Raw genomic sequence first — 21,928 nt, 5'->3', positions numbered from 1 at the left:
AACTGCTTTCCTTTGACTTATTAAAGGGAATTTCCCTAGTGTTTTGTGTTTTACAGCCTCACTATAATTCATCTGAGCACTGATTTCTTTCTATTTATCTCATTTGGTTTTTAGTCTTCCTGGATCCAACAGTTAGTGGATTTTTCCCCCCAGCTTTGTAACATTCCAAGCCAATATCTCTTCAAAATGCATCCTCTAATTTATATTAGATTTTTTGTTTTTTTTGCTATGACTTTTTGTGCTTCATCCATATTTTTACATAATTTTTCTATGCTCCATCCTGGTATTTCTTTCAGAAGTTTATCTTCTACCTCACTCATTCATTTTTAGCTATGCTTAAACTACTGCCTGATTAGTCGGTAGAATTTCTTTTGTCAATAATTATATTATCCTATTTTAGAAGTTATTTCCTGTTAGTTTCTAATATACACAGGCAGTTTTATAGTTTCTTATCTCATTATTGTCCTTTGATTACCCACTTATGTTTCCTTAAGCATTCTAGAAATATTTTATATCTTGACTCATTTCATTCCAATGTCCAGTCTTGCAGTGTGTTTTTTCCTTCCTTTTCTCACTTATGTTGATTTGTTTCTACATACGCCACACAATTTTTTTCAAAGTCATGTTTATGAAGCATAGTTTGAAATGTATTACCCTAGTCTAGAGTATTTGCTCTTTTGTGTTACAGGCACTATGCTTTGCGTTACTCACCCAGAACAGATTTAAATTTAATTCTCAACTCACATGGGTTTTTTTGGTAGAGGTGAATTATGAATCCTAGCCCAAACCCACTTGAGAGCCAGAATTTCTTATAAAGTATAAAGGGAGGCTTTATTTTCCCCTGTGTCCAAGGGAATGCCTTTATTTCTTTACCACCTTTCTTTGAGAGGTCGGTCTCTCTACCTGCACCTGAGTCATTCCATGAGAGTTGCTTTGGGTGACTCCTAACTTGAAATGGGAGTTCTGCATTTGGTGCATTCTGTAAGCCTCAGCCTTTGTCTCCGGCTGGACTTGAGACTTTAAAGGATCAATTATATGGATAATACTGATAGAGATAAAAATCTGTATCTTTTTTTTTCCTGTATCACAAGTGGTGCTGGAATGATTTACAGTGAAGAAAGATGATTCCTCTCTCTTATATGTTATTTAGAGTGTAGCACCCCAGGAGCCCTCACAACTTCTGCAGGGATAATATTTCAGAACCAGGAGAAATTATTTACATGATTGATTTCTGGCATTTCTAGGGTGTAGAATTTTGTATATTATAAAAAAGATGACAAGTTACAGGAAATTAAAAGATATAAAGCTTGCCATCTTAGATTGCTAAAAAATCATCAACTAATATGAGACAGAAGACATTTTTAATTTATTAGGCTTAATATTTAGCAATTGAAAATATGTGTTCACTTTATTATAATTCATTTTTCATGAACATACATTACCTTTCTTCTAAAGCTGAACTTCTTATGAATTGAGAAGAATAAGAGAGGAAAACTTCATTAAGTTTGGGCCATCAATAAATTTGACACTTAGCAAGGCATTCTATCTTGCTGTTGTTACAGTAGAATTATGTCCTTTTAATTTGAATCCTGCTCATTTCTTCTTCTGAAAACCTGGTCAGCCTTTAGCAATTGCCTGCCTGATGGGTGTGCAGAGTACGAGCAGTGTGAGAGGCCCCACCATGTCACCATCAGATGTTATTTTGGCATAAACTCTGCCCTTATCTTATTCTATTTTGAGATAGTTACTCCTAAGAGGAAGACACTAACAACATCTACATATGAATTTACAAATTCTCTTTGTCTCTTTTTTCTTTAAAGATTTTATTTATGTATTTATGTATTTATTTATTTGAGAGAAAGAGAGAAAGCGGGGTGGGGAGAGGAGCAGTGGGAGAGGGACAAGCAGACTCTGTGCTGAGCACAGAGCCCAATGTGGGGCTTAGTCCCACAACCCTGAGATCATGACCTGAGCCCAGATCTAGAGTGGTATGCTTAACTGACTGAGTCACCCAGGCGCCTCTCTCTTTGTCTCTTTATAGAGGAAAACACAACAGGAGGCAAGAAAAGTCCATCAAAAGAGAATGGTGACTAACAATACCGAAAAATTATGGGAAGCTGAAAGTCGTAAGTAATCAAGGATTGCTGATCTGAATTCCGACTTTCTTCATTTAGAGTGGGGTTTTTTTGAGAAAAATTTGTTAGTGTCAATCAGTTTTGTTGAGTTTTCTCAAGTCTAAGATCCATATTAACTATTTAGAAAATGAATGAAACCAGCTATACCAGTTTTTAAATGATTACTCAGAAGTGTGGGATTCTTATTAAAAAATCCACATCGTGCAGGGGTTTCTGAGGAATATATATAAGTTGAAGAGAGGGGGAGAAATCCTCCATCATTAAGGACAATCTCCATGAGGCAAAGTCGACCTTATAAAATGGCATACAAGTGGGTTTTTTTAAAAATGATTTTTATGTAGAAAGCAATGAGCAAGAGGAACAAAACAAATAGAAAACCTAGTGAGTTTCTAGAAGCTAGAACCTAGTAAGCTTCAAAATTTTAAAGTGCGTCCACTCGAAGTGCTAAAATTACTGGGAAGAGTCTCAGTTGCTTAGTTCTTTGAAGCGACCTTTCCCTCCAAGTACAAGATTTTGTTTTGTTTTGTTCTGTTTGTATTGTTTTTCCTCTTATTTGTGCTCTCAGCCTCCAGCCTGGAGTCAACTTCCCATGAACAAGTGTTCCCTTTGTTCTTACAGCAAAGACACAATAAGTATGATCTATTTAACGTTTAAAATTTTTGTTTCTTACATGGCAGTTAACATTTTATATTACCGTGGATTATTGGTTTTTAAGAACACTATAATTGATACTTTATATAGCAGTTATCTTGTATAGCACAGGATTACTGTGCTTTTACTGCTGTATTTAATTGTTTATTTTAGGGAAAAAACGGTTTACATGTTTATCAATAACTTAACTTTGCATAGCATTTACCGTTTATAAATCACTTTACATTCATTACTTATCTAATCTTTAAACCAAACCTGTAAGTTAAGAAAGATAAATACTGGATTTCTAAAATATTGGACTTAAAGATTACTCATTCAATTTTTTTATTTTACAGGTAAGGAAATTTTTGGTGATAGGCTCATAAGCAGAGTTAGTTTGTGGACATATTAGCATAATTTTAGGTTTTAATGGGGGTGCCTTGAAGACGTAAAAGATTTATCAAGAACAAAGCATAGCACAGAGCAGAATAGTGCATAAAGCCAAGACTTCCGTGTTTAATATCCTATATTCTTTTCCACATGGGATCTTCTGTCCTTTTGTGTGTGTGTGTGTGTGTGTGTGTGTGTGTGTGTGTGTGTGTGTGTGTGGTTTTGGGTAGTTTTTTGCTTGTCTGTTTTAAATTTCTGACAACTTTTTGATTTATTTGATTAATCTGGCCTCTCTGTAATAAGCTAGGATTTATTTCCTCACCTTGATGTGCTTTTAAATTTCATTTACCAAGTAGAAAATTGAGTATCTCTCGCTATTTTTAAAAACTACTTGTTGACCTCAATCTTGGTTTGAGCATTTTTATAGGAGGTGGGGTTAGGAACATTTGTACTGAAAACCCCAAATCCTGACCTTTAGCTTGAACTGACTTTCTTAAGTGCACAGGAAATTTCTTAGAAAATTTCTTTCCAAATGACCCAAATTACTTTCACAGAGAGGGTACAATCAAAACCATGCATGGTGAATTTAAAATAAAGTAACCCTTATTTTATATTTCTAATTTTTTAAATAATAAGTTTGCCATTAAATATCTTCAGAAGCATTTATTTATTCTATAAAAATAATCTGATAATAAACCAAAGTGAACCGGCCTAACTTTTATAGTTTGAGATATCAGCGCCTCAATTTTAATCAAGTAAAACCCAGTTCATATTATGATTTGTGTTCACATTCTTACCCTATGAGTGGCTTTGTGGAAAAAAAAAAAAAGTCATTTAATTTTTTAAAAATATGTTACTTTACATATATGGAGAAGTATAACATGTAATTCAGACTACAAATATAAATAAAAATAATAAAGAAAGAACATTGGGGTGCCTGGGTGGCACAGCGGTTAAGCATCTGCCTTCGGCTCAGGGTGTGATCCCAGCATTCTGGGATCGAGCCCCACATCAGGCTCCTCCGCTGGGAGCCTGCTTCTTCCTCTCCCACTCCCCCTGCTAGTGTTCCCTCTCTCGCTGGCTGTCTCTCTCTCTGTCAAATAAATAAATAAAATCTTTAAAAAATAATAATAATAAAGAAAGAACAGGACATAAAAAGGTAAATCACAAAAGAACTGGAGTAAATAATTTGAGTTGGCTGAGCAAACTCAAGTGAATCTGTTAAAAAGTAACTTCATGAATGAGGCCCCAAGGGAGTGCACAGCTGGATTCCGTGGTGCCAAGATGTTTCTACTCTTCTACCTTTGGAAAAGGTGTGGTTAGCCTAGAAAAATGTTCACACGACTTTTGTGTTTGTTTGGTTGTATTCAGTAGCAAAACAAACCAGGAGGGGAAATAATTTTTATTGAGGGCTGGGCTGTTCCTTTATAACCACAAATGTATCTGAACTTCGTAACTAAATATAGACATGATAATCCACATAGATCAGTAAATTGAGTGTCACTGGTTGGCAGGAAGCCAGCTCTGCAACATGGGTTAGCGCACAGGAATTGTATTAAGGGATGCTCTTAGGGTTATAATTGTATCGAAGAGACAAGAGTGCATGGGCAGGCAGAGGAGTTAGGCAGTAGCATAGCCTCAGTTGACATCAGGACACTCCCATAGCCAGAAGGGCCATTCAGAGGTGTCCTGAGTTAACATAAAGGGTTTGGGTCCTTTTGTCATTGCACTGACCGGTCATTGGATGTTGGCCACCCTTGTGAGAAGTGATATGACTTTGAGCAGGTAAAGAGTCTGTTTACAGCTAAAGGTTGTTCTTGTTAGAGCTGACAGCTGAAATCTCTCAGTTGGCAACCTTCTCAGGAGTTAAGGAATTTAATCCTGTAGCTTTTAAAGGAATCCAGTTCTTACAAAACATTATCCCATGCATTGCTAGGATTCAGTTGCTTCATACAGGGTCTATAATGTATACCTTCAGGATTCTGCTGGATTTCTTTTCCTGGGAGAAACAGATGAGAGGAAGGTTAATGGAACAAAAAACATCCTGTGCTGCTATCGCTGTTTACAGGGCTGTGACTGATACTCATTATCTCCCTCCTCCACTGTTCATTCTAAGTTCTTCACCTCTTTTGGTCTAGGCATCTTATCTGGTGAGGTTACCCAGATCTTCATCCCCGAGAAGTCTAAATTTTGGTTCTTATGGCTTTCTCAGGCTGTAGCACCTACATTTGTCCATTTACCATCAACATTGGACAAATGAGTCTTAAGGGTGCCCAAGTGGATCACATGGGTGCTAAAGGCACCCACAGTGTACAATAATAACTATACCCCTCATGATGGTGAGGACCAATTATCCCCCCAAACCTCGCCCCAGGAAGATGATTCTTCTTGTTCTTTCAGCAAGCAGAGTCTCAACTTCCTAATTTCCAGCTGCAGTTTGATATCATTGCTGTGACCTTCTCTGTGGCAGTATTTCCTCTTTGGGAATCAGGACTTCTAAAACCCAGAGCTCAGAGTTGCAGAGGAAAAAAAGCACAAGATCACCAAATGGGTTACTGGCAGTATCGGCATATGAGGCTACTTCTGTGTCTAGATTCCAAGACTTAGGTATTTTACTTGGTGGAGGACACAGCACCATACCGTGGTCACTAATGTAATGAGCATCTTTAGCCTGGGGGAGGGTGCCTCTCGTGCATTAGCCGCACCTCCATTATGCTGTTCTGTCGCTCTGTTAGGTCAGCTGCTTCTGAATCGTGCACTATGTGTTAGGAGCCATCCATCCATCCCTCGACTTTCCTGTTACAAAGTGGGTCCTTTGGTCTGATGTCATATGGGTTCGTGATTGTTAGAATCAAGAATTCTTCAAGCCCTTGCATAATGATGCTGGCTGAAGTCCTGCTGGCGGGGAAAGTGAAGCCATGTTCAGAGTATGACAATTCCCATGAGTCTAAATTGCTGTCTCAGAGTGAAAGAGGTGCGCTGTAGTCAGTGCCAAGTATCTGGTTCTTCTGCTTGAGGGACGGCTGTTGGAAGCCTAGTACTTAACCTCTTGCTGGCACACTGGACATTCATCAGCAGCAATAGGTAAGTTGAGCTTGATGAGCGGAAGCCCCTTCTGTCAGGTCCATATGTAGCCTCCATTACTGTCACCTGGGCTTTCCAATCATGTGCTCATATGTCAGCACTAGGGTGGCTAAAGGCAGGCTGGCGCGTGTCATCTGTCCAGGTGACTCTGTCTATGTATTTTAGTAATGCTTCCTTACTGGACGTTCTCTGATGGGTGTTAGCACACAACAACAATAATATTCAAACTTGTGTCCACGTAGGTCCATGAACCCACTTTTCCCAAGTATTCCATCTTGTTCCTGGTCAGATGTCCTAGCTTCTCACCATTGCACATGTTTTACTGTATACTCTGAATAAAGGACCCTTCTTCTGCACAAGACAAATAATTGATACACCACGCAAAACTCCTAAGAGGATTTCTCCGCCGCACTTGCAAGGCTATTCACAACCAGGGCTATCCTGAGCTAACACATCTGCAAACCAAGTTTTGGCTTCTTCCTTTGCTAGCAGGTGTATAATATTCTCCTTAAGATGCCATGGCGTTGCTCCAAAATCTTGGGAGTATATTGTGATTTTCCCATTGGGTCTTGCAAGAAATGCCACACAGCATCCTTTCCCACTACTGATCGATCTAATAACTCAGTCATCTGACCCAGAAGATACTTGTACCTTAGCCTGGACTTACCATGCTCTGGACTCTATCCAGCCTTGACAGCATTTAATCACCCCATATGTAGGTCATATTGTTACTCCCTGCTATGAAATATCTGAGTTTCACATCCAAAGGGACCTACCGGACATTTCGGTTCTTTCTTCTGTGGTGGTTTGTCTCTGGAGAAGGGTGTGGACTTGGACAAGCCAGCTCTCTTCAGGTGAGAAGAAATCCAGGAAAAGGCTTTCAGTGGAGATCAGTTGGTGGACAACCTTTGTGCTGCTGGTTAAAAATACTGCAGTCCTAAAATAGAGATCTGGGTAGCAGAGCATAGAATTCATGACACCAAGGACAAGAGTAGAAGTAAGCTGCTCATGCTCGCGGTGCCAGACACAAGTTGGAATTACGGTTTTGCTTTGCTCCACAGTCCACTAGATCGTGATGAATCAACTCTCATTTCAAACAGACCTTGTTGAACTTGCCATCAGTGCACGTATATTTCTGTTGTTTGTATATTTATTTAGTGCTTATCATAAATAAGCATAACATTTAAGCCATTAGAAATCATATGCATAAATAAAATTAATTGTGCACATGAATCTCTAGGTAAGACCTACTTATTTTATTTTTCTGAATGGGCACGTTCATGTCCTTTGCACATATTCAGTGGATTCATTTTAACCAATAAAATGAACAAGGTTAAATCTGGTAAACATTACTTTGCCTGATTTTGGCATTTCAAAAGTGAATTATAGCTAAGGATAATAGTGCTTGTGGAAGCACAGACAAGCAAATACAGTGATCTCCCAGGGCAGACATTTTAAATCATTTAACTTTTTGAAATATAGGTAATGAAATGGTGACTTGCCTCATTTTTTTTTTTTTCTAAGAGAGATAATGATTTCCCTGTAGGAGCTCATAATGTGGCAAATGTCTGAAGAAAATGGCATAATGGAAAGTGAATGCATTATAGTGCTTCTTTGTCTCATTTCTGAAAAAAAATAACATTGTGACAAATTACACTCATTTCACAGTTTATCCAGACATTCTGGCAAGGAATAGAATAATTATTTCCATTAATGCCAAATGTCTTATGAAGACAGATAGAAGTCAATTCACCTTAATTTTATATTTTATTACAAAACCCTTACAAAAAGGGAAAGATTAAATTCATATAAGACACATCCTCATAATTTGGTCCTCGTGAGTAATTAAAAATGAAAAATGGGATTTAGAGTAAGACTTTTGATGCTTCTGTAAGCCAGTGTGTTCCTGTGAAGCAACGAGGGACCAGATTTGACATGCACAAAATTTTATTGTCAATTTGGTTTGCCATTTACAATGCAGTATAGAATGGATTTTTAAAAACATATTCTACTAAGAAGAATTGGCTTGCATAATGAAATAATTCTTTATGTATGTCAGTCAAATGACCACTTAATCCATGAATCATTTTATATAGCAAACCATATGAAGAAAATAAAATAATTTGAACACCTGAAGCAGAAAGAAAAAAAGTTCCAATCCTGTCACATTCATAAACAAGGTATCATTCTTCTTCCCTTCTGATGAAGTTGACGTTTTTTTCACCAACAGGAACAATACTTAGCCTATTGTCTTTATTATTATTGTTGTTGTTTGCATGTTGTACTGGTGGTTCATCACTCTGCTTCCTAGATTTCAGGGAATAGTTTTAGTGGTCCCTGAAGGTGCTTTCTTCAGGTGAAAGGAGGAGGACAGTATTTGACAGCAATAATTACACAGACAGATAGCCTCACAAAAGTATAAATAGGATCTTCAGAGCTGCCACAGATAAGAGTTGGAAAAATACTTTTTAGAATCAAAAGTGAGTAAAAATTAATACATAGAGTCGGTAGTAATTTTAAGATGAAATTAAGAAACATGTATTACATATATTTCAACTTAATCCTACTATTTCAAAATTGCCAATTATTTGTAGTCTTTAGCTAGTTGAGACTTTTTACTATCTTCATGACAAGAAAAAAAAAATCCAACCAGTCATATAGCTGTCCAAACTTAATATTCCATGAAGCACTATTTTAATGACATTTTAAGCTCTCTGAAAAGAACCTTTATTTAATTTAACTAGGTCATTATATTAAAATAAAACAATCACCCAGAGTTCTACAATTTAGTAGAAAGAATATAGGTGTCAATGCAAGACCTACCTTGTTGGAATACAATTTCTCTGCACATTCCCCATTAATTGATTCCTTGGATATCACAAAATAATCTTGAATTCTAAATAGTTTGTGTAACTTGATGGACCTCGACCATGTTATTAGTGAGTATTACACATTAATTGCTATTGACCATCCATTAAAAAATACAAGTATGAAAAAAGATTTTGTTTTTAACAAATAATTCAATTAAACATTTTTTCTCAGTTTATTCAGAGATATTACTACAAGTGAAGCTTTCTCACGTTGTGATCAAAAAGTTATTTGCATTACTTCATTTCATTTTTCTCATTTACAATCATGTCACATTAAAAGGACTTCCAGTAGAGTGGGTAGGCTATTCACATATTTCCAATGAACTCCAAATTTTTGTGCTATTAAAAGATTTTGCATATTTAACCTTCCCACTGAAAAATGGCTACCAAATATCCTTTGGAAAGTCTACAGAGGAAAAAGTTAATTTATTTGTCTCCTAGTTTCAGGACGGGGCGAGAGAAACCAGACTAACCTCTGAGAAGTGTTCTCTAGATTGTCCACTGCATACCTCTCCCCAAGTGCCTCATGGGAGTTTTGCTTTTCCTAATCTAAGCTAGGAGTACAACAAAATAAAGCATCACTGTCACATTGCTGGGAAGACCAGCAGGATCACTGCAGCAGTAGAAAGTAGACAATTAAGGAAGGATACAGTACTTCAAGAGATGGTTCCTTGCATTTGAAACTCAGAAATGAAGTCATTGATTTCAGTGATATTGACAGAGGAAATGAAATAAAAAATAATGGGGTAAGGGGCGTGCCTGGGTGGCTCAGTCAGTTAAGTGTCTGCCTTTGGTTCAGGTCATGATCCCAGAGTCCCGAGATTGAGTCCCGTATTGGGCTCCCTGCTCACTGTGGGGTCTGCTTCTCCCTCTGTCCCTCACCCCACTTGTGCTCAATCACTCTCGCTCTCTCTCAAATAAATAAATCTTTAAAAAAAAATGATAAACCAGAAATTATATGAAAATGTTTACTACAATTTTTTAATGACAATGCCATGTTTGAGTGGAGGAAGGTAGCATCTGGAAGAGTGAGTCAATTATGGATTCTGCTTGGACTACTTTTCAAATTATTCTGAGCATCTATTTTAGCTATCCGAAAATTTATTAACTTAAACCAATTTATTATTATCTCTCATAGTTTTCTGGGTTGATTGGGTAGTTCTGCGTAGCTCTCATTTGAGGTCTTTTATAGATATGCAGACAGATTGTGGCCAGGGCTAGTCATCTCAAGCCTGGACAATATCCAAGAAGACTCAGTCACATTACTAGTAGTGGAGCTGGCTATCATCTCAGAACTCACATGGGGTTGTCAGTGCCTACAGATGGCCTCTCCATATGGCTTAGGCTTCTTCTCACAGCATGGAAAATGTGTTCCAAGAGGGAATTTCCCAACAGTGAGCATTCCAAAAGACCTAGGGAGAAGATACAAGGATTTGGTTTCTTATGATCTATCTTCAGAAATCACACGACATCATCCCGTTGGTCAATGTAGTTGTAGGGTCCACAGAGATTTAAGGCAGTAAAGAAATAGACTTCATCTTTTGGTGAGTTAGTGGTGAGTTACTGGAAGGTCAAAGAACATGTTGGATGGCAGATATTCTTGTAACAGTCATTTGAAAATATAATCTGACACAGTTCTAATTACAAATCAGTTGTAATATATTGAGACTGAAGTTGAATACAACTTGGTAAGAAATGGTAGCTTGGCAAAATAGGAGCACTCTTGTTGAAAAGTTGTCAATTGTAATTATCGTAATTACCGGTAGTAGAGATTTCTGTGAACCGTTCAACCCTCATGAATGCATTACATAATGGTTTCCACTGTATTCTGACAACCTGAAAGACCAAAACTTCTTGGAATTCCATTCAAAATTATGTTACCATTACATGCTAAAATTCCTCTTGCTAATAATGTTGAGAAAATTCTACTCCTTGCGTTGAAATTATAACTTCCTCTTAAGGAACACTCTTTTTATCACCTTTAGAAACTCACATTTTCCTATCCGGGCCTTACTAATCTCTAATATTGTTAAAGTCAGTTCAGCTTATCCTGCAGTGTTGGTGAATCCAAATGCAGACTTACTCTTCTATGTTTAGGGAAGTTGGGCAAAGGAGCAGCAGACACATATATAATGGTTATTTAGCTCCCAGCTTAATGTTACCCTCCCTGAGCTACTTTTTTCCCCTCAAGATGACCCCTACCCATGCCAGCAATATCTTTATTGCTGTTTTAAAATATTAACTACTCCCATAGGGGAGAAGAGTCACAACAAAGTGGATAAGACTTAATGAAGTATAGTTATGCTGAAAAATGGTGGTTCTCTACCTCAGACTTTGTGCATATTATCCTACCTTATTCTACAGAGGCGAGTAACCAAAGTATCAAAAGTTTACTGTTGTATTAAAGTTTCCACTATCTATGCTTTCTCTGATTCTGGCAATCCCATTCTTAATTTACATTGGCAATCCTGTGCTTAATTTAAATCCAAAAATATATTCAAAATTAGATTTATGTCAGAGACAGTAAAGTGATTATTTATAAAATAATTCAACTATGTCTTCCCAAGTAAGCAAAAATGTACATTAATTTCAGTTACAAGAACACAATCTATTCTGTGTCAGTTAAAATATTTACAGTTCCAAATACTGGAAAACCATCTTAGACTTTTTGAAAATAGTAATAAGAATTCATAGCTCATGTGACCCAATAGTCCAGGTGAAGCTGAAATGATATGTCTGAGACTTGGGTTCTCTTATCTCTAATGACTTCCACTGTATTTGTCCATTATCAGCAGTCTTCCTCCTTGTGATTTGAGACTTATTAGAATGCATAGGAATCACAGAAAAAATTTAATAACAGCTAAAGTTAGGGCTGTTAGATAAAATACAGGATATCCAGCTAAACATCAATTTCAAATAAATAACAAATAATTTTTGGTGTTAAATATGACTCAAATATTATACAGGACATGCTTATTCCAAAAATATTTATTTTATATGAAATTCAAATTTAACAGGGCATCCTATATTCTTGTTTGCCAAATCTGGCAACCCTAGCTAAAGCAGACATTTCAAATCAGTCTTCTTCTTTTTTTAATAATGGTGCTGAAACAGTTGATAAACTATGTAAGAAAAACTGTAACTTTTAATCTTATTCCATGTACCAAAATAAATTCCACATGGATTAGCAAATTAAATGTAACAAATAAAACTATAGTTAGAAGAATATATGTGGGGAAATATATCTGATCTTGTGCAAGGAAGAGCTTTATAGGAACAAATCTATAAGAAATAAAATACTTTATAAAAATGTAAAAACTTCAACTATTGGAAAACAAAAATCAAACCACACACTATAAGAAAAATAATTGTATCATGAGACATGTAAAAGGTTTAACATTTTATTAAGTAAGTAAGTTTGCTCAGAAAGGAATGGGTGAATATACTGATAGAAAAATAGGAAAGGGTTACTGTATTTCTTCAGAGAAACAGAACCAATAGGATATTATATATTTCCTATTGGATGTCATGCATACATATATACACACACACACACAAATACATATATACGTAATAGGAGTTATATATATGTATACATATATGTGATAGTTGTATAGATAGATACAGATAATAGAAAAATATACACATATTTTTTAAGATTTTATATATTTATTTGTCAGAGAGCGAGAGAGCACAGGCAGGGAGAGTGGCAGGTAGAGGGAGAAGCAGGCTGCCCGCTGAGTAAGAAGCCCGATGTGGGACTCGATCCCACTCGATCCCTGGGATCATGTCCTGAGCTGAGGCAGACGTTTAACCGACTGAGCCACCCAGGCATCCCTAAAGTATATATATTCTTATGTATATATCATTCTTTTATATATCATAATATATGAGAAAGAGTGAGATTTAAAGGAATTGGCTTATGCAGTTGTGGGGGCTAGCAAGTCTAAAATTTGTAGAGTATGCAGGCTGGAAATTCAGGGAAGAGTTGGTATTGGTTATTTAGTCCAGGATCTACAGACTAGAACTCAGGGTTTCTACGTTGCAGTCTTGAGGCAGAGTTGATCCTTCTTTAGGAAATATCAGTCTTTTCTCTTAAGGGTTTCAACTGATTGTATGAGGCCCACCCACAATATGTAGGGTAATTGGCTTTACTAAGTCTACTCATTTAAATGTTAATTACATCTGAAAAATAACTTCACAACAACACCTAGATTAGTGTTTCCCCAAACCACTGGGCACCACAGCCTGGCTTAGTTAATACATAAAATGAAGCACCATGAATTTTAAAAAAGAAATATAATCTGTACAATTACATGATTCAGGGGCGCCTGGGTGGCGCAGTTGTTAACCGTCTGCCTTCGGCTCAGGGGGTGATCCCAGGGTCCTGGGATCGAGCCCCACATCAGGCTCCTCCGCTGGGAGCCTGCTTCTTCCTCTCCCACTCCCCCTGCTTGTGTTCCCTCTCTCGCTGGCTCTCTCTGTCAAATAAATAAATAAAATCTTTTAAAAAATTATATGATTCAAAATATATAATTAAGTTACATTTAATTAAAAATATTTTTAAATAAATAGAATCCATAACAATTTATAGAACTTATAATATATGATTAAAATATGTAATTACACTATAATATCTAACTTAAAATATGCAACTTTTAAAAAGAAATATAAACTCAATAAGCAAGAGATTATTCAACCACACTAGTGATAAGATAGAGAAATTAAAACAAAGACTCAGCATAACAAGCTACCCTCTTACATTAGTATAGGTCTATAGTGTCATATCTGTTTTCTTCAGACTCAGAGGCAGGTTTGAAAGGTATCTCTCATTCTTGAATTAGAAAAATATCAATATTAAGTTTTTTATATTGGACTTGTTAAATTTCTACAGTGTATGATTAAGTCTTAATTTTTATACATAATTTATAAGTGTATATCCTTTATATATATTTTAAAGATTTTATTTATTATTTGTTTGACGGAGAGAGAGCGCACAAGCAGGGGGAGCGGTGGAGGGAGAGGGAGAAGCAGGCTCCCCACTGAGCAGACGCTCAACCGACAGAACTACCCAGGCGCCCCTGTATGTATATTATTATAAATAGTTTCTACCTGAGGATTAAAGGCATTTAGTTTATTGGAATTTAATTTCAGGAATTACTGAATCATAATATACATTTGCCTTACTTAAACAGATCTCATTTATCAATATGTAGATTATGATAAAGATAGGTAAATAGATAAATTGAATAAGACAGGAATGAGCTATCTGATAAGTAATGTTTACCTTTAAATAGCACACTTCCCTGGTTATTAAAAAATAATTTATTTGGAATTTGTTTTGGAATTAGTAAGCTACATTTTAGTAAATATTGCATTAAAAAGAATAATCGGTAAGGAGTTTCCTTAGGGAGAACTTTGGTGGGAAATGGAAAGGGGGACAAAAAACTTTTGGGGGCAATGTATGTGCGAGTGGAGAATAAGAAAGTTTCACAGTCTCACAATGTCGTTTCGTCTAAAAAAACTTAAAATAAGTTATTTTTATTTTGTAGTCGCCAGGTTGTATTTTCTATAAACGCTATAAATTTAATGAGTGCCCCTAAAGACTTCTCAAAGTCACTTTTGACAATAGCTTGTGTTATAAAGCATAAAGGCAGGCAGCAGCAGGGACAATATTATACCAAAAATTAAATGTCAGTGAACACTCGCATTACAACATCAAAGCTATAAGCCAAATAAGATTGATGTTTTGCATACTAAGAATGTATATTTGCTTCTTACTTGTGTTGTTAATATTTATCTTCAGTGCATCCAAGGATAAAGTATTCTCCATGGACAGTTCAGTATATTTGGTTTTAATGTTCAGTAAACCTTATTTATTTAAAATTCCGGGCTTTACATGCCTTGGTTCCCCCAAGGCTTTATTATTTAGCCTTTATGTTGTTTCATTATAATCCAAGGACAGGTGTTTCTAAAGTAGGGAAGTTCCGTCAAGATTATAGATACCTGAGTATAAATTATACACACAGATACATGAAGGCAAGTTAGCTGCAAAAACCTCATGGCCAAATATCTTCAGTTGGTCCAAAGAGTCTAAAGAATAATTTAAAAGAAGGAAGGGAGGAAGGTGACAGAGAGAGAGAGAGGAAGGAAGGATGGAGGGAAAGAGGGAGGAATGAAGGAGGGAGAGAAGAAGGGAGGAAGGAAAGAGGGAGGGAGGGAGGAAGGAAGGGAATAAGTTGTGTGCTTGTTGCTGTGTAATAATTGCTGTCTAGACATTTGTACTTTTCATACTTTTTCTCTGTGTTCTGCACTATCTTGCAAATTACATAGCAATAATATACCTTACTAATAAAGGAAAAAGTTTTGAGTAGACAAGTGATTTTCTGAAGGTCAACTAGGATGTGTGAAAGAACTGAAATTTCATCAAGATAAAGAAAAAAAATAATGAAAAGAAAAAGATAGAAGGAATTTTAAGGGTAATAAAAATAACAATAGGCTCCTAGTTCCCTTGCCTGTACCTCCATGTAGTGAATATATAAATGGATGTATCAACCATAACATGAGAGAAGAGGGATCCAGTCAGTGGTCTTTAATCATGGCTCCATATCATGACACTTTAGAGATTTTTTAAGAAACACAGATGCTTGTGGCTTCATCACAGATTCACTGAACCCAAGTCTCTGAGAGTCAGGAATGGACACGCATATTTTAAAACAGATAAATATTACACTAATATATGATTGATATGTATGGCCCACTTTGAAAAACACTGAATTCATGATTCCTGAGGCCCTAGGTTTTCTCTAAAATGTATCTGAAATCTGGATATTCCCAGACCTCATCATCTAACTTAGGCAGATTTCCTAGAAAAGCCTGAGGTGGGCTTTAAGTATATTAACCTGTGTGGGGCATATGAGGATAGGCGCAGGTCACGAGGAAAAAACTGAAAAGAGTTTGACATTTCTGTTTTACTCACAGTTCCCTTGTGGGGAGGGGGGCACAGCTGCTGGCTGGCTGCTGGGGCGGGGGGCACCAGGGTTGGTCCTGAGACAGAGGGAGAGAAGGGGATCTAGGCACGAGTGTTTAACATAGTTTCTGTAGGAAGAGCAGGGCAACACAGGGCAAAAGGGCTTCCGAGTGGCTGGTTTGTATAACTGTGTAATTTCACCTGGGTCTGGGACCTAGGGGCAGCAATCCCCAGTTGCCTGGTACCTGGCCCTGGGGATATTAGGGTGGTAGCATCCTGTGGCTGGGAATAGGAGATCCTGATGGAGGAGGTGGTTGGGGTGTGGGTTTAATCAGCCACTCAAGAAGGGGAACTGGCTGGCCTCTAGCTAGAACCTCAAAACTGTGTGAAGACAGCATTAAAAAACAAACAGACAACCCCCCCCCCCCACACACACACACAAAACCTTATTCTTACACACGTGAGTGGAAATCTCTGAGAAAGGGTATGAGAGACATAGGGTAAGTCAAAGGATAAAAGCTAAGCAAGGATGCAGTCTCAGCTTACACCTGACTCCATCTTGAAACCCCTCAGAAACTGAAGCAAGAGGGCTGGCCTTTCATCCCCCAGGGCAATCAGTTACTGGTCAAGGTTGTCTCAGGACGTGGGTGTGTGGGTGAGATGGATCTCTCTGGGATAATGGCAGTTGTCTGGAGAAGATCAGTCAGCACTCACCGCAGATGTCAGAGTTTAGCCTGACCCGATAGCATCCACCGTCTGACCTGACTCTTATAAAATTGGATTATGACTACTCCCTAATCCCAAATTGCCATATTAATAGGAAGGAGAGTATTTGAGATTCTATCTCTCTGCCTTCTTCTCTATGTTAAAAAGGCCCAGAAGCACTTATCCATTCCAAAGAAATGAATGGCAGAGGTGCCTGGGTGGTGCAGTCGTTAAGCCTCTGCCTTGGGCTCAGGGCGTGATCCCGGCGTTATGGGATCGAGCCCCACATCAGGCTCCTCCGCTGGGAGCCTGCTTCTCCCTCTCCCACTCCCCCTGCTTGTGTCCCCTCTGTTGCTGGCTGTCTCTGTCAAATAAATAAAAAATAAAATCTTAAAAAAAAAAAAAGAAATGAATGGCAGGAACTTGAGGCGTAATTGTTCTCAATTACAAAGTTCTCATCGTCATCCAAGTAACACCTTTTAAGGAGTAGCTTCGCCAACTCATTGAGGTCACTTCCAAATCCCCTCCTCCCACCTTCAGTTCTTGTATCTTAGAGTCATGTGACTCTTTCCAACCACAGAGCCTTTCTGAGTCCTTCCAACATACTCTTAAAATACTTTGCACATTCCTATGAACATTTGATAATGCATGTAGATACCTCCCTCCTTCACAGATAACACCTCTCACTAATAAGGCTTTTGTGCTCTCTCTCTTTCTCTCCCCCTTTGTTTCACTCTTTGCACATATACTCTTACTCTCTTCCTCAGGAAAATTGGGTGGGTGTTCAAACTATATTTTTCAAATTTATTTTGTTTTTTTAGCATTTTTTACTGTGTTCAATTAGCCAACATATAGTACATCATCAGTTTTTGATGTAGTGTTCAAAATTTAAGTGAACAATTGGAGGCATTCAGATTCTTTCCCAAAAACCCAGGGGCACTGTAAAATGTTAATTGCCAGCCCACATCCAGAGATAAAAATTAATGGTTTCCTTTTAAAGGATAGTTCTTCAGTCTCTAAAGTAGACGATAGACAGATAGATGATAAGCAGATCAATCCCCTCTAATGGGCATTGCATTGTATCCGAGTATACACAGACCGCATAGTGGTAAAACAGTGAGGCTGTTTCCCGTCACAATTATGATTGTAAAAAAGCATTTGTAACAGTAATGCCACCATTATCCAAAACATTCCTATAATTCATCTTTTAGAAATGCTTTTAGACTTAATTTATAAGGACATGCAAAAAAATCAATCTCACTAATATGTAAACATAAATATTATTTCTTTTAATTATTAAGGAGGGCATAAAATGTAAATAAATAGACATCTTATATCTCCTCCACTATTAAATTTCCTTGGTGTACAGTGTATATCATCACTGGATGATGTTAATTACAAATGAGTTTCTACACTTAATAAAGTCTTAAATTACATAAAGCAAAAACAATCAAAACTTGCCATTAAAATAACAAATGTGTCAAACTCTCCTTGTGAGATATATCTCACATGAAGAAATAAATCAAACAGAGAAATATTAGTGTAGCACAGAAAAATTGAAATTGGAATTTACAAACATGATCTACTTGGTAGCTATCTGTTCTTATACCAAAAGATGAGAATGTGTTTTTTCTTTCTGAAAACATGAAACATTTACAAAAAATGACAACCCAAGTCACTACAAAAGTGTCAACACATGTAATAGAATTGCTATAACACAGATCCCATTCTCTGATCTAAGTGCAATTACAGCATTAGAAATCAGAAATGATATTAAGAATCAACAATTAACAAAATAACTATAATTATGTATTTTTAGAAACTAAAAAAGTACTCAAATTGATGGCATGAGGAAAATGTCAAAATTGAAATTGTAAGAAATAGTAACTGAAGTAGAATGTAAAACCCTATATAACAAAGTGTGTAGGTGCAGTCAAAGCTTAACTTAGGAGGTAAATTTATTTTTTTTTTAATTAAGGAGGTTAAATATTCAATTAGGATATTAGGAAAAGCTTTGTAGAGTAAATCCAAGAATACTGAAAGAAGGATATTGTAGAAATAAGACAAAATTTAAAAAGGAAATAGATGTAAACTTTGGATCTTTAGAATTGCTGATAAAATAGACAAACTTCTAGAAAGACTGAGCAAGAAAACAGGGAAGAAAACAACAATTTATATAAGAATATAATTCTATAAACAATAGATATTTTTCAACTATAAGAAAATTTGAATGCAAGTGCCAATAAACTTGAAAGCTTCTGTTAGCAAGAAATTTTCTAGAAAACATTAATTTCTCTAATTGATTAAGAATAGAAAGGCTAAAAAAGGGGGTAAAAATACTTTTAAGATTAATGATTAAAATCTTATCCAATCAAAAACTATCATTGAACTTTACCTCAATTTAAAGAAACCATAATCCCTATATCTGAAGTATAAGGGGTAGAAAAACATTGAAGATACAAAACTTAAATTATGACGCTAAAAGAACCTCTCTATTAAAACTGGGGAAAAACAATTTAAGATAAACTTAAATTTTAGGTAAGTCTCATTTTAGAGCTAAATTAATAAAATCACACTTAAAGTACTAGAAAATATAATTCAAGGATGCATTAAAAATACACTGTGATCAAGTAGATTATATCTCAGGTACATAAGAATGATTCAACATTAGAAAAAAATATATCAAAGAAATACTCCACATTAAAAAAAATGTAAATGAGGGAAAAAAGCTTCCAATATTTCAAAAGATGAAAAATACACTTAGCTAACTCAGAAACAAAGGAAATTTCTTTAGAAGTTTTCTTATTTAATTCAAAAAAGACTATCTCTTCAACATTGGACAAGAGGTACTCGCCTGTGTAATAAAATGAGGGCAAAAGAATCATAATTGGAAGGGAGAGAACACTTTTTTTGCAGGTGATACAATTATCTGTACACACAATCGAATGAAATGTTCTATATGGGAAAATCAAATAATCAAATAATTCTATACAAAATAATAAAATACAGAATGACCAAATCAAATAGACAAACTATTAGAAATTACAGAATATACTGGTAGGTAGACAATCGATATATCTAGGAAGTAGTAACATTTCTATAAACCACTAGAATCTAATTAGAAAATATATTGGAAGAGCATCCTATTCATCATAAGAGCCGATATAATATGCCTAGGAATAAATCTAACACAAACTGGCAATGTCTTTATGGAAATATTTCAAAACACCTTTGAAGGCAATGAATAAGACCTGAATAAGGGTGCAGACATACTACATTAAAGAACATAAGGACTAAGATGGTAAATATATCAGTCTCACCTATGTAATATAAAATTACATCAAATTGATCTTAAAATGATATTGAGGGTAGGTGATATTGAGGTTAGCTCAGTCGGTTTAGCATCCAACTTTTGGTTTTGGCTCAGGTCAGTCATGGTCTCAGGGTCATGGGATCCAGCCCCATGTCAGGCTCTGCACTGAGCATGGAGCCCACTTAAGATTCTCTCTCGCTCTCCCTCTGCCCCTCCCCCACTGCCCTCTCTTAAAAAAAAAAAAAAGACATTAAAATGCAATGGTAATTATTTCAGGGTGGTATTGGCATAAGGATAAGCAAATGACCACGGGAACAGAAAGAACATTTATGGAAACATGACAAAATAGAGATGGCATTGAAAGATGAGGAAGAAATTACTTTTCATATTTAATTACAAAGAGAAAAAGAAAATAAAACCAGATTATTCTTATCATACCCTAAAAGTCAAAGCAATTCCAGGTAGATGGAAGATCCAAATGTGATATGTGACATGACAAAAATTTTAGAAGAAAATACGAGACAATATCTTTGTGATCCTGGATTAAAAATGGATACTTTTAAAAAGATACAGAAACTAAAAATCATGCGTAAAAATTTAAAATGAATATTTTTATTATAAAAAAAGAAAGACGATACCATGCTAAAGTTAGAACAAGGCCATTCCTCAGAAAAAAATAGGTATTTGCAACTTTTACAAATAGCAAATAATAATATCCAGATTAAAAAATCTATAAAGGCATAAATCTGTAATAACGTTTTACTTCACACCCAACGGGTTGGCAAATATTTGTAATAACAAGCAATATCAACAATACTGAGAAATAGAAACAGTCTAACTGTTCATGACAACATAAATTGATATCAAACTTTCGGAGACTAATTTGGTCATTTCTGGTAAAGTGAAGTTGTTTATAACCTATAACCCAGTAGTCATCCAACAATTATATTTCCAGATTTATTCCTTAGAGGAAATCTAAATCTTTCGAGAAGAATACTTATGGTAACATTGTACATATTGCTGAAAATTAACAGTATCTTAATATATGTAAGAGGAGAATGGTAAATTATGGATGGAATGTGGATAAATTTTTAAAATAAATTTGAACAACAAAAAAGCAAAGTTAAACAAAAAACACATACAGATAGTATTTACATGGACGTTAACCAAGTGGAAAATTTTCTATTTTGTTTATGGATAGAAACAAAAAAATTAAAATATAAGAATATTCATGGGGAAGATGAATAAGTAACCTCAAGTTAGTGATTACTTATGAGGAAGAAGAAACAGTCATATCACTCCCTTTTGTTATATAGCAATCATATAAAATCAGATAGAATTAAAATATATGTACTCTTATTCGTTTATAGAAAGAATAAAATCATATCTACTTCAGTATAAAATGAATTAAGCCTTCTGCTACCAGTGATGCTGGTTTCAACATCTGATGGACTGTGAAGATTTTGGTGGAGAGAAAAATACATCATTCTACAGAGGAAAAAAAAAGTGTCTTCTTCAAGAAGACAAAATGATGATTTCATTCTCTTCATGATTCCATAAGCATTTCACAATTTATCTGGGTTCCACTTATTGGAGAATCCAAAGACATGTATTTAGAACATAATAGCAAAATGAAAGTCATTGTAAAAGTTACATAGAACTTTTTTGAAGAAATTTATACATTATATTCAGACACAGACACAGGTATTGATCTAGATACACATACATTCTGTATAGTCACTTTTCTGGTAAGTCCACAGGATTTTTGTCTATTATCATTTTCCCCCTCCAAAATGAACGCTAATATGCTTTCCCATACTTTCTTTTTTTA

General features: G+C 35.8%; 1 long non-coding RNA gene across 1 annotated transcript in view; it reads left to right on the top strand.

The window, feature by feature from the left end:
* LOC148107661 (uncharacterized) overlaps positions 1-21,928 on the top strand; it is a 350,822-nt gene that overhangs the window by 124,369 nt on the left and 204,525 nt on the right. Inside the window, exon 3 of the long non-coding RNA XR_015721951.1 lies at positions 2,042-2,126. This is a non-coding gene — a long non-coding RNA (uncharacterized LOC148107661). The remainder of the gene's footprint in view (positions 1-2,041; positions 2,127-21,928) is intronic.

The sequence above is a fragment of the Ursus americanus genome, chromosome 27, assembly GCF_024610735.1.
Source record: "Ursus americanus isolate L20-20 chromosome 27, mUrsAme1.1.p, whole genome shotgun sequence".
Classification (NCBI taxonomy): Eukaryota; Metazoa; Chordata; class Mammalia; order Carnivora; family Ursidae; genus Ursus; species Ursus americanus.
The sequence above is the reverse complement of the archived record's forward strand: the minus strand, read 5'-3'. Positions and strand labels throughout refer to the sequence as shown.